This window comes from Trachypithecus francoisi, unplaced genomic scaffold (genome assembly GCF_009764315.1).
Source record: "Trachypithecus francoisi isolate TF-2019V2 unplaced genomic scaffold, Tfra_2.0 Lachesis_group10, whole genome shotgun sequence".
Lineage (NCBI taxonomy): Eukaryota > Metazoa > Chordata > Mammalia > Primates > Cercopithecidae > Trachypithecus > Trachypithecus francoisi.
Genome location: NW_022681455.1, coordinates 56,073,103 through 56,086,981, shown reverse-complemented (window position 1 = coordinate 56,086,981; position 13,879 = coordinate 56,073,103). Strand labels below are relative to the sequence as shown.

The 13,879-nt window shown below is 36.5% G+C and overlaps 1 long non-coding RNA gene across 2 annotated transcripts in view; it reads left to right on the top strand.

The window, feature by feature from the left end:
• The first annotated feature begins 465 nt into the window (after window positions 1–465).
• Window positions 466–13,879, top strand: part of LOC117087389 — a 67,702-nt gene continuing 54,288 nt past the window's right edge. For both annotated transcript variants that reach the window (XR_004438794.1, XR_004438795.1), the window contains exons 1-2: window positions 466–893; window positions 1,833–1,891. This is a non-coding gene — a long non-coding RNA (uncharacterized LOC117087389). The remainder of the gene's footprint in view (window positions 894–1,832; window positions 1,892–13,879) is intronic.

The following is a 13,879-nucleotide window of genomic DNA, read 5'->3' as shown; positions in this document are numbered from 1 at the left end:
CTCTTTCTCACTTCCTCTCTTTTCCTCTTGATTGTCTGGGATGAGCTCCCTCTGGGCTGCCAGAGTGCCTGGGCTAGGTGCAGCAAAGTCCAGCCGGGAGTGCCAGTGAGAGACGAAGCTGGCTGGGCTTCTGGGAGGGGTGGGGACTTGGAGAATTTTTCTGTCTAGCTAAAGGATTGTAAATGCACCAATCAGCATTCTGTGTCTAGTTAAAGGTTTGTAAACACACCAATCAGTGCTCTGTGTCTAGCTAATCTGGTGAGAACTTGGATAACTTTTCTGTCTAGCTAAAGGATTGTAAATGCACCAATCAATGCTCTGTGTCTGGCTAAAGGTTTGTAAATGCACCAATTAGCACTCTGTCAGAACGGACCAATCAGCCCTTTGTGAAATGGGCCAATCAGCTCTCTGTAAAATGGACCAATCAGCTGTCTGTAAAATGGACCATTCAGCAGGATGTGGGTGGGGCCAAATAAGGGAATAAAAGTAGGCCACCCAAGCTAGTCGTGGAAACCGGCTTTGCTTCCTTCAGGTGGTTTGGAAGCTGTGTTCTTTATGTCTTTATCATAAAAGTCTTGGTGGTGTTCGCTTTTTGGGTCCCTGCTGCTTTATGAGCTGTAACACTGGCGACAAAGGTTTGCTCCTGAGGCCAGCGAGACCACAGAACCCACCCGGAGGGGTGAACAACTTGAGAGGGGAGGAATGAACAACTCCGGACGCACCATCTTTATGGACTGTAATCCGTAGCTTCATTCCTAAAGTCAGCCAGACCGCAAACTCACCAGAAGGAAGAAACTTCGGATACACCATCTTTAAGAACTGTAATATCGCGAGGGTTTGGGGCTTCATTCTTGTCAGCGAGACCAAGAACCCACCAATTCTGGACACACAAGGTTAGTGGTGGGTAACTGAAACTTTGACAACTGAAACTGGATGTAAGGGGATGACTGCTGATGAAACCGAGCAAGAGTGCAAGTAAAGAAGCTAATTAAAAGTCATATCAGTGATATTGAGGATGATGGTGAAAATAATAGTATGAGACAGAAGCAGAGGGTTTAGGAAAACATCAATTTATTAGTTCTACTATAATCATGGTGTCACGGAGGGCTGCCAGGGCACACTGCCTTCAGGTGACAAAACACAGGGTCAGCCTAGCACCAGACCTTGGCTGCAGGAGGGTGGCCAGGGACACACCACAGGCGGAGACGTGACAGGCACACAGCACCCTCAGTGACTTGAGGAAGTTGGAGGATTTACCATTCAGTAGTGTGAAATAAATGCCTGAACAAAATGTTTTAGGCTTCGGATCTTGTCGGACATAGAATAAGCTTGTTTGCAGGGATAAAGGCCTCAACTTGGGGACATCTTGAAATGTTGGCAGGGTCAGAGTGAGGACTGTGGTCTGAAATGTGAATGCGGAAATACTCCTTTCAACTTCAGCTGGGACAAAATGCACCAGTCTGTTGTTTTGACTCTACCTCTGATAGTGACCAGAAGTCTCCACTTCCAAATCTTACACACAACAAGGTTTTACTGATTACAGCAGTGAAATTTATCTGTTTTTCTCTGATGCTTAAGGATTCAGGAGAGTATTTTGCTGGTGTTGGGATCTTTTTGGAACATCTAATGGCTAAAGTGCAGTGGCCTGTGTCAAAACCACAGGTGTAAGAATGTGATGAATGAGCTTTGTTTTTTATGACGTAACACTACAGTAAAATGAACTATATTGGATGTGGAAATGAAAGTCTATGTAATGGGTGTCATTTTGGATGGAAAGTCTCTGTTAATCCAGTTAGCTGTTTGATAAAAGGATACACTTTGGTCTCCCCCAGAACACGTGCAGTTGGCCTAAATTCTAGGAAGAAACACCAGAGCCCTTCAACCAGAATTGGTAAGTAGAAGCTTTTAGAGTCATATCCTAGCAATTGTTTTAGTGGTTGCCTGGAAGAATGCAAAATGTAATTTAGATGTGATTTTCCTTGCCTTAAGGATGAAGCAGTGAGATTAAAGGAGTTATGGAGTAGAGGAGAAAATGAGGATCTGTGTGTTGGGGGTGAATTTAGAGGAAAATCTGTTTGAAACTGATTTTTCCATCTGTGACCTCTCCCAGGGATTTTGGAGCAACAAACTTGAGTTTGCAACTTTAATAATGCTTTTATTTATCTTGGTATTAACTATATAAAGTATGTAAATTTTATATTAGATATTAAAGAAACTCAGGTGTAGATTTTTCATGGTTACATAGGAATTAAAGAGAACAGCAAGGATTCAAATCTAAGTCTTGTCTCCAAAGATTGGGTCGTCTTCCTTCATACTGTCTTCTCCTATGAGAACTGATAAAGGAAGTGATATAAACGCCTCGGTATCTCTATTTAAGCGGTTTTCACCTACTTCTCCTCATGGTGAATTTAGTGATTTTTAAAAATTCTTTAAGCTCTGAGCTCAACTTAAAAATTATTAAAAAGGGGAGAACTTGTGCAACAGTGTCCAACTCATTTGTCAGTCATTTGTGGTCACTCTATAAAGGTCTTACTGGAAATGTCTGTCTGGCAATAGCTACAACAAAAATATTTTTAGATCCAGAGATTAAGAAATACATTTAATAACTCATCCTAAATGAGAAGTTAAGAAGTGATAGAAACTAAGAAAATCAGTAGTATTAGATGTAATTACAGAAATGCTGTCAAAGATTTATTGTCTCGAGGTTCATTAAACTTTTCTATTAGAAAGAATTCACTGGACAATTGAGCTTTGAGGATTGCTCAGTGTTTTGAAAAAGAAAAGGATTTTTTCACAATCGGGGGGCAAAAAGGAGAAGGGGGAAGCTTGTTTGGTATGAAGTGACTCACTAGAAAGAACATCCTCAAGGTTAACTTGGAGAGGCTTAACCTTAGTTAAGTAATAGACTTCAGATATTATTTGGAAAGAAATGAGTGGGAACATAGAGTAGTGATTGGTGCTTGTATGGTTTTCATGACAGCAGTGAACTTACATGTATTCAAAGATGAATTTCCTTATGCTCACATAATGAAAGACAAATAGAGTCCATATTTCCGTATGTTTTATTTCCATAATTATGAGTCCACGGAATCAAAGGGTCTAGTTAAAAAAAAAAAAAAAAATTGAGAGAATAGTGGAGAGTAAGGAGCAGGGTGTAATGGCTGAAGATGACTTTTATCACAGATCTTGTGAGTTAACTTTTCATTTTTAGCTGCAAAGTTTTAAGGTTAATTAGTATTTTGTTTCTACCAAAGAGTAATGTGGAAGAAACAGAAAATATTTGGTTAAAGATGGTGGTTGCTGTGGATAAAAGGAAAGAATGTTAACCAAGCAAACATTTTCTAAAATTTTTCTTTAAAAGTTTAGAAACATCTAAAATTATTTCCCATTTACCTAAAGGAGAATTATCAGGATGTCTGTAATCCTAGGATGGTGCTGAGTTCTTTTGATAATAACATGTTTAATTCCACTTAAGACAACCAACTTTTCAGCTTCTCTAAATTTAAGTGACAGCAGCTATTCTGGCTTTCATTTAACTGACAATGACTCACACCTTGTGCAGACTTGGGAAGTGGGGAAGATCTCGTTATAGGAATAAGTAGCACCCACGTAGGAAAGAGGGGAAAAAGATAGCTGGCGCTGATTAGTTTTACGCCACATCATACCGTGATTCTGTTGTTCATTTTAAGGCAAACTAGTAAAATTTTAGAGGCATAAACTCACATAGGAAATGATCACTATCTCCAATAACACCAAGAGTAAAAGAGATGAATGTTATTGCCTGTCCCCATGAAATGTTAATGGGCCCTTGCAGGTTTTAAGAGTCCTAAGAGACTGGAGGAAAAGAAATTAGTGTTGAGCTCTCTAAAGGAGAACAGTTACATTAGGAAACCACAACCGAGACACAACAGCTGCTGTTGATTCAGTGATTTCAAAAACATTCCACCTTCAGTCTTCACAGCTTGCTTAGGAGTAGGTAATGTTTTCATTTCATAAAAGAAAACACTGAGCTTCACACTAATAAGCAGTGATAAATCTAGAACGCAAACTCAGATCTGCCAGGCTCCTAAGCTCCTGTTTTCAGTTTTACTATAACTAAAGTGTGTTCTCTAGTTCCTGTTGCAATACAATACTTAGTTGGCAATTGGAGGCCAATTAATTATTCCATCACTGTGTTGAGCAGAATTTTTCACTGCACTAAATTTTTTTCTATCTTTTGGAATGTTATTTGCAGGTTTCATTCCGAGTGACTATTCCAGGTCATTTTTTGGACCTCTCCCAGGTGTTCTTACTAATATCCTATATAGTGCCCCATGATAACATTTGTTTTTAATCCTATATTGCAATTGTTCTTCCTCGCCCATCCCTATGAGACAGTGAGCTTGTTAAGGGCAAGCCTCATGCAGTGTTGAAAAATGTTTTGAAGTACATCTTTTGCCAAGGTTGATTTGAAATTCTTTTTGAACCATATTTGTTAGTATAAAGATCACATAAAGGAGAATTATGATGATGCCTGTAGTGCTAGGATGTGGGTGAATTAATAGAGTAAAATTCTTAGACGAGTAGCTGGAACATAAGTACCTAATAATGTTTAGCTGTTATTGTTACCTGTTGCTACAATTTTCTGATGATTGGCTTTTTCTATTAGGTTCCCCCATTCTATTAGGTTCCCCCAGTAATGTGAAGAACACAAAATGGGAACCAGAAGTTATTTAACATCCCAAGTTTGGGACAGACTTTTTAACATTTCCTAGCTGTGTGGCCTTGAAATTAGTTGCGATAAGCATCAGTATTTGAAAGGGAATCGTTGTGATAAACCAAACTAGTTGTGATAAGCCTCACGTTTGAAACGCAATAGCAATAATATCTCGGGATTTTTTTCAAATGTGATAACTAAAAATACGTAACAGGTGTTCAGCTCACAGTAGTAGGCTGTTATATGATTACCAGTGGAGACAGCGGTTTTACATTAGCCTCTATATTGTCCTTTGTGACTAATTGCATACATATTGAAACAAATTTGAGACACAGTTTTCAGATCTCATCTCTTCGATCCTAAACGTCTCTCTAGTCCTCCATATAACAGAATTAATGCAGTCTCCTCACAGAATGTCCTACCATCTGTGAATGTAGAAAGCAGAATTCAATATTTTCACTCTTGCTACTTAAATGCTGTTGCCACCGTTGATAGCACCACTATTACCCTAGATTAGCCAGGGAACTGCTTTTTTTTTTTTTTTGAGATGGAGTTTCACTCTTGTTTCCCAGGCTGGAGTGCAATGGTGCGATCTTGGCTCAAGGCAACCTTTGCCTCCCAGGTTCAAGTGATTCTCCTGCCTCAGCCTCCCGAGTAGCTGGAATTACAGGTGCACAGCACCACACAAGGCTTATTTCTTGTATTTTTAGTAGAGACTGGGTTTCACCATGCTGGCCAGGCTGGTCTCGAACTCCTGATCTCAGGTGATCCACTCGCCTCAGGCTCCTAAAGTTCTGGGATTACAGGCATGAGCCACTGCGCCCGGCCCACTGCTTTCTTTGTACAGTGACTGAACAGGCTGCCTGCCGTCTAGGTGTGGCTTCTGTGGTCACTGTTGGCAGGGCCACAACTAGTTGCTCTGTTTCTCTGCTTCCTGATTGCCACAACTTGTTGTTCTGTTCCTGTGCTTCCTGAAATATGTGACAACCTTTTTTTCCCTGAATAAATCTATCCAACTTAATTAGGATTGTTTAGAATCAAGCCTCACTGTTGCTGAGAATTGCAGCTAACTGCACATTTTTAGGACATTTTGGGGTATACTTTGTAAGTTACTATTCCTATTTCGTGTAGTAACTCATTAACTCATAAAATAACTTCATAGAGAAAAATGAAAGTATTTGCTGCTTCTGTGATTTTGGAGAAAGAAAGATTTGTATTACAACAATGAAACTTACTACATCTGTATAAAAAGTGTTCAAACTTTTTTCCATTTTAAAATTTGTGCAAAACAATAAGCAATGTGGTGTCCCTTCTGTTAATATTGCAAAACCCTATATTACTTTATAGGAAATGGGAAAATAAGGCTTTAAATTTTAAGCACTTGGGCTAACTTAATGCCCTAAAAACATTGAACAGATAGAAAATTAGTCAGTTTGGGGAAATGTGGGAAACGGGAAAAAAATACATATATTGCTAAGGAAAATTATAATTCAGTTGCATTTTCTTCTGATGTTCCAGTAATTTAATATTGGCGCTCTAAGGACATGGCCATGTTATCTAATTGTCAGTGGAATAATGTGATTTTCTGGTACCAAATTCTGTATTCCACAAGAGTAACTGCTAATAAAATTAAGAGTTTGTTGAATATTAGAGATTCTGGTCTTTTTGGCATGGAAATTAAAAGCATTCAACCACATAACTTTTTATGCCTAGTATTTATCTAATTTCTACATTGGAAATTGGCAAAGAAACTTTCTTTCCCAAATATGTATTTATATGAAAATCTATCCAAATGCCTGTGTAATGAAATTTGTACGTAATGTTACTCAGAAGAAAGAAAATTCTGAGGGCAAAACTAATTGCAATGGTTTTGTAGTTTTGATTACACAAAAAACACTTCAAATAAATAGATAAACCCAAATCAAATAACTATTCCACCTCCCCATTTTACAATTTTGGAAGAACCTGAAATTGACCTATATTCTATTTTTTCTGCCTCTTGCCTTCTCGTTTTTTTTCTTTCTGCTTATAAAAAGCTTCAAATAGAAACTGAAACTTAATTTTGTTTACTGTGTATATTTAATAAATAGGGAACTTAAAAATTTTTATTGGGGTATAAAATTTACATACAACAAAATGCATCCATTTTTAAGTCTGTATTTTGATGGGGTTTGACAAACATATGCACCCATGAAAGCATCACCACAATTAAGATACAGAACATTTCCATCACCCTTAAAAAATTTCCTTGTGCCTTTCCCCAGGTCATTTACCCCTTCTCCAGGTCCAGGCAATCCCTGGTCTGCTTTTTCACATAGATAATTTTCTCTCCTAGAGTTACATAAAAATGGAATCACCCTTTATGTAATATTTTGTTGACATCCTTCATTCAGTATAATGTTTTTGAGATTCATCTATGATGTGGTATCAATAGTTTATTCCTCTTTTCTTTTGTTACTTGGTAATATTCCTTTGTATGACTGTATTTCTATCTGATTATTTATTCACCTGTTTATGGACAATCAGGTTATGCCCAGTGTGGGGCTACTCCAGATAACACTGTTATGAACATTCATTTACAAGTCTTCGTGTGGAAATGTTTTCATTCTTCTTAAGTGGAGTTACTGGGATATGTTCTAAGTGTATTCTAAACTTTGTCAACAACTGTATTTTCTGGATACAAGTCCTCTGGTACATATTGCAAATATTTTTTTCAAGTCTGTGGCTGGCTTTTTTATTAATGTAGTCCTTCAAAGAGTAGAAGTTGCAAGATTTTTATAAAGTATAATTTTATCAATTTTTCTTTTATAATTTGTACTTTGTTCTATTTAAGAAATTCTTTACCTATCCAGAGATTGTAAATATTATTTACTTTGTTTCCTGCTAGAATAGCATTGTCCAACAGAAACTTATCCAATGGAATTTTGATTGGGAATATAATAAATATATTGGTCATTTTAAGGAGAATTGACATTTAAAAAATATTTAGTCTTTCCTTCCCTGAGCATGGCATATCTCTTCATTTACTTATCTCTCCATTTTATTTCTCTCAGAAATGTTTTATAATTTTTATTGTTTAGGTTCATGTACATTATTTTACAAAATTAATCTGTAAATCATGTTTGTGAATGCCATTACAAATGCCGTGTTTTAGACATCAGTTTTCATTTGTTCTTTGCTAGTTTATCAAAATACTGTTGATCTTTTGTATATTGACTTTTATCCTTGGGCCTTGCTAGTAAATGCACTTGTTATTACTAGTTCAGGTAGCTTTTTGTAGAATTTCAAAGAATCAGATAAGATGTTAGTTATATAAATTTTCTACATTTTCCTCCATTTTCTTTCATTACTTTCAGCTCTTATATTTATTGCTTTACTCTGTGACTTTGGATTTAATTTGCTCTTTTATTCTAGCTGCTTAAGGTAGATATTGTTTAATTGAATTTATTTAGATCTTTAAGAAATAAAATCAATTTTACTGTAAGCATTATTTAGTGAAATTTAAAAATTTTGCTAATACTGTTTTTTTATTTTCATGAAGCTCAAAATATTTCCTAATTCCTCTTGTGATTCCTTCTTTGACAGATGGTGCCTTAGTCAGTTTTCCTGTTGCTTATAACAGAATATGTGAAACTGGGAAATTTATAAAATTTATAATTTCTCAGTTATGGAGGCTGGAAAGTCCAAGGTTGAGGGGCACATCTGGTGGGGGCATTCTTTCTGGTGGGAACTCTGCACAGACCCAAGGCGGTACAGGGTATGGCACAGCAAGTGGGCTGGGAGTGCTAACGTGGTTGGTCAGGTTTTTTTCTCCCTATGAAGCCACCAGTACTCCCATGGTAGCCCATTAATTCATTAACTTGTTAATTCATTAGTCCATGAATGCATTAATCCATTCATGAGAGCAGCGCCTTCATCATCCAGTCACCTCTTAAAGTCCCCACTTTTCAGTACTGCCACATTGGGCATTTAGTTTCCAATACATGATATTTGAGGGACACATAACAACCATAACAGATGGCTATTTAAAACTGTGGTATTTGATTTTCATATATTTCGATATGTTTTAGATGTCTTTTGTTACTGATTTCTATTTTAATTTTGTTATCAGAAAACAAACTATCACTTCTTTTAATGAGACATTTTATGAAGCATAACATAGTCTGCCTTGGAAATATCATTTGCACTTGAAAAGGATGGGTATTCTGCTGTCATCAGATTGATAGTTCTATAAATAAAGCCATATTGGTTAATAGTATTGTTCATGCTTTCTCCTTTCTTAATAATCTTGTATCTACTTGTTCTCAGTTCCTGAGAGAAGAGTATAGAAATCCCCTGTGATTGTGGATTTGTGTTCCTTTTAATTCTGTCAGTTTTTTGCTTCCTGCATTTTTTTAGATCTCTTAGAGCATGCACACACATTTAGGAATGTTATGTCTTTTTGATGAATTGACCTATTTTCATTATAAATGCCCCCTTTTTATCCCAGATAAAGTCCTTCTTCTGGATTATACTATCTGACATTAATATAGACACTTCAGCATTCTTTTGAAGAGAGTTTGCATAGTAATATTTTTTTCATCCTTTGACTTTATCTTATCTGTATCTTTATATCCAGAATATATTTCTTGTAGGCAGTCATTGGGTCTTTCTTTTAATCCGGTCTGGTAATTTCTGTTTTTACTTGGAGTGTTTAGACCAGGAGTCAGCAAACTTTTTCTGTAAAGAGCCAGATAGTAAACAGCTTAAGCCTTGCAGGCCATATGGTCTGTCCTTGAATCTATTCAGCTTTCTTTGTAGTGTGAAAGCAGTCATAGGCAATGGGTAAACAAACAAGGATGGCTGTGTTCCAATAAAACACTATTTACAAAAACAGTTGGCAGGCTGGATTTGTCCCATATGTTGAAGCTTACCAACCAGGGGTTGGACCACTTAAATTTAAAGTAATTTTTAATATGGTTAGGTGTATAGCTATCATCTTTCTATTTTTTTGTTTCATCTGTTCTTTATTTTTTTCCCCCCTTATTTGTGCCTCTGATGCGATGGGTATATTTTAGTATTCCTTTTTATCACCATTATTGGATTATTAGCTACACTTACGCATTTTATTTTTGTAGCAGTACCTCTAGCATTTGTAGCATACATTTTTAATTTACTATAGTCTACATTAAAATATTATGTCATTTATGATATAATGAGTATACTTTTCCTCGCTCATCCTACATGCTATTGACATACATTTTGCTTCTACCTGTTCTATAAATCACAGTGCATTTTTATTATTTTTGCTTTATATGGTCAATATTATTTTAAATAACTTAAAAATGAGTATTTACTCTTCTATTTACTACTTCTGGAACTCTTCATTCTGTTGCATAGATTCAAATTTCCATCTGTTACCATTTTCTTTCTCTCAGGAGGGCTTCCTTTAACATTTGTTCTGCTGGTGAGACTATTTTGGCTTGCATATTTATGGAAAGAAGTCCGCAGTTATTTCTATCTTTGATCTTTTGTTTATAAGGTGTCTCTTTTCTGACTGCTTTCAAAAGCATGCCTTTATCAATCGTTTCAAGAAATTTTATGCTGCTTGTTTGTCTACATACGTGTGTGAGTGCATGCATTTTATGTTTACCTTTCACGGGATTTGTAGAGATTCTTGGATTTGTGATGTTATAATTTTCACTAAATTCGGATAATTTTTCACCTTTACTTCAATTATCTCCCCTTTGTTGACTCCAGTTTGGCTTATGTTAGAACAAGTGATCTTGTTCTGCTAATCATGATGCTCAGCATTTTTTTTTCTCCCTCTATGCTTCACTTCGTATAGATCCTATTATTATGTTCTCAAGTTCAGTGTTTTTCTTTCTGAACTATCTAATCCACTGGTATTTCCATCTAATACATTTTTATTTCAATATTTTTCTGTATTTTTCATCTCTAGGAATTGTATTTTTTATATCTTTTGATCTGCTTTTATATCTTTTGACATGCTTCCGTTTATATAGTTGAACATAGTCACAACAACTATTTTAATATGCTTGAATGGTGAACTCATAACCGATGTCATTTCCGTTTCATTGCTTTATTGACTCTCTTGTTTCTCAGGGACACAAAGGGGTTCAGAATGAGGGGGGTCACTCTCCCTGACTTTTGCAGAACCCTCAATGCCTTAGCATATTGGTGACTGGGTTTGTTAATGGTATTGTGAGACTTTAGCTTTGGCACAGACATTGGTGTGCTCATGATGTCACATTCAGAAATGGGAATGACCAGAACCGATCAAGTATATTTGTAGATATCAGATATTTTGTGCCCCAAGGGAACATGAGCAGAAGTAGAAGAATATATGAATGCCAGATACTATCTATAACTGGCCAGCTAATTATGACTCCTATGAGCGTTACCAGAAACATTTGTAACTTGAAAAGTTCTGAAAATATGGGTAGAGGGAAAACCACAAACTTTGGTTTCTTGGCATTGCAACTTTGTATCCACAGATAAGTATTTGGCACATGTACACTTTTTAAGAAGGAATGTGGCAGACACTCTTGATTTCCTTCTCTGAAGACGTTCTATTTCATTCTTTTCTAAGACAGCTGCTAGTTCAGGCAGCAATGCATTTAAGCCAAGAGAAATGTTTTGGATGAGAAGTAGATCATTGCAGTCCTAATCCATTTTGCTATCTCTGGAAAAACTCCTGGGAGTCTCTGATCAAAATTTTCTGCTCTGAAAAGAATGCAGCACGCTCCTTCCTTTTTTTCTGCTATAATTTTGTCATATGGGGCTACAATACCTGGAGCTGCCGTCTTACATACACTGGGGGAAAGTGTTTCTGAAACACTGAGGATGGAAGATTAGGAAGATAGAACCACATACACTAGGGGAAAGTGTTTCTGAAACACTGAGGATGGAAGATTAGGAAGATAGAACCATAAACATTACTGAGCTACTAAACAATCTCTAGGACTTCCTATTGCTACACTTCTTGTTAACTTGATGGCAGATGTCCTTTTACAAGGTTTTAAGCCACTGTTAGTTTATATTATATTCAAATGTGGGCTAAATGATACTGATACAACTTGTGGGAAGGAGTTTGAAGACTTATCATGAGTCATCTTTCTGATGAAACTTCCACTCCTTTAACCTTGTTTCTAAATCAGTGGGTAAATTATGTATACAAACAATTGGCTCTACAATATACAGTCTAACTGCAGCTGAGAAAAATGTATTTTCAAGTTTTCCTTGCTGTTAGGGATAACTAGTTTACCATTTCCCAAAGTGTATTCCATGAAATGCTAATTTTAAACAAGGTGTATCATGTGAACTCAAACTCATATATAGTAATTTGATTTTGGAAGCATAAAAAGTAGGTATTAGAAAACCAGTAGCAAGCTTACATAGAGTTTGAAGATATTATTGAATATTGAGCAAACACAGTTAAGTGAAACTTACAGCAAAGCAACAATAAAAAAGCAATTAAAGTATTGTTTAAATGATTAACCAAATACATTCATAAGAAAGAGAAGGGTGCTCACAATGCATAGGGCTACTGCCATCTTAAATAAACAAATACAAGTTTGAGAGATTGTGTAAGGATGATGAGAACTTTCCTTACATATATCAAAATGTGAAATTTGATCCTAAACCTCAGTATGTCTCTTTGATCATGTTTGTAAAATGGGCGGTTAGAATTAAAGACTCAATTTATCCTTTGTGTCTGATTTTTTTGAATGATATGAAGGAAAACTCTGAAATTTTCTTACGCAATGAACCCTGGATTTGTTGTAAAAGCAGGTGCCAGCCCCCTACAAAATTAGCCAGTCTTGGCATATGAACATTTAAATGTCCTCCTTTAAATTTGCATTCTATGCCAGCTCAGCTTCTAATTCAGCTTCCCTGAATCACAGTCAAGCTATACTCTGATAGCATCTGTGTCTACTTCCAGCAAAGCTTATCTCCTGTGGTTTTACGCTGGATGAAAGCAAATACAGTTCCATGTTACATAGCAAGTTATAAACTTACAGCTTTCATTATCCCACATGACAGTGCGTAAACAAAATCTGAGAGAAAGCTTTGAGCGACTTTAAGTTCAGAATAAGTTGTGTATTTAGTCCATTCTCACAATGCTATGAAGAAATACCTAACACTGGGTAATTTGTAAAGAAAAGAGGTGTAACTGGCTCATGGTTCTGCAGGCTGTACGTGAAGCCTGGTGGTGTCAGCTTCTGGGGAGGCCTCCGGGAACTTAGAGTCATGGTGGAAGGTGAAGTTGGAGTGAGTCATTGTATATGGGGAAGCAGGAGCAAGAAATAGAGAGGGGAGGTGCTACACGCTTTTAAATAACCAGATCTTGTGAAAACTCACCGTATAGTACCAAGGCGGGATGGTGCTAAATCATTCATGAGAACTCCACCCTATAATCCAATTACCAGGCCCTATCTCCAGTACTGGGGATTGCAGTTCAACATGTGATTTGGGTGAGGACACAGATCCAAACCATATCAAGTTGTAAAGAGATACTAGAATATTCAGATGCAATCATCTCCAATAGTGTCCTTGAGGACCACTTCTAAGACAACTGTAGAAAAACCAGTTTCCTGGCAACTGTTAACAAAGTAGAGGAGTAGATAAATGAGGGAGTAGGGAAAGGTGGAGAGAGAAAGAATATATTGATTATAAGAAAAAGGGGAAGAGAGTAACATATATATAAGAGTACTTTCAAAAGTTGAGTGAAGTTCCACACTTTTTGCGGACTTCTGTAAAGAGTACAGGAGTTGGCTGAACTTTGAAATGAGGACAATGGGTGTCTCTAATGTTGCTGTGAGCACCACAACACTGTATTTCAATCTGTGTGTGGAGAGAGTGGTGAAATCCTCTTGGATGTGGCTATGACTGGAAAGAATGACCTTAGCCCATTGTAGAAGGCCACAGCTCCCTCAATGTTTATAGCCACCAAACACATGTATTGAAAACACATCATGTAGAACTTTTAGATAGAATTGTTTGAGTTCGAAATTAAGTGTGTATGTCTATAGTTTTTGCAAAGAAAGGAAGGAAAGGAAAACAAGTAAGTTATAAAACACTTGTATTTCTTGAAAACAGCCTGTGAAAGCAATGGTATGCTTGGAAGAAAAATATTATTGGTATCATTAGAGAAATCTCAGTTTAGAAAGTTCATAAATC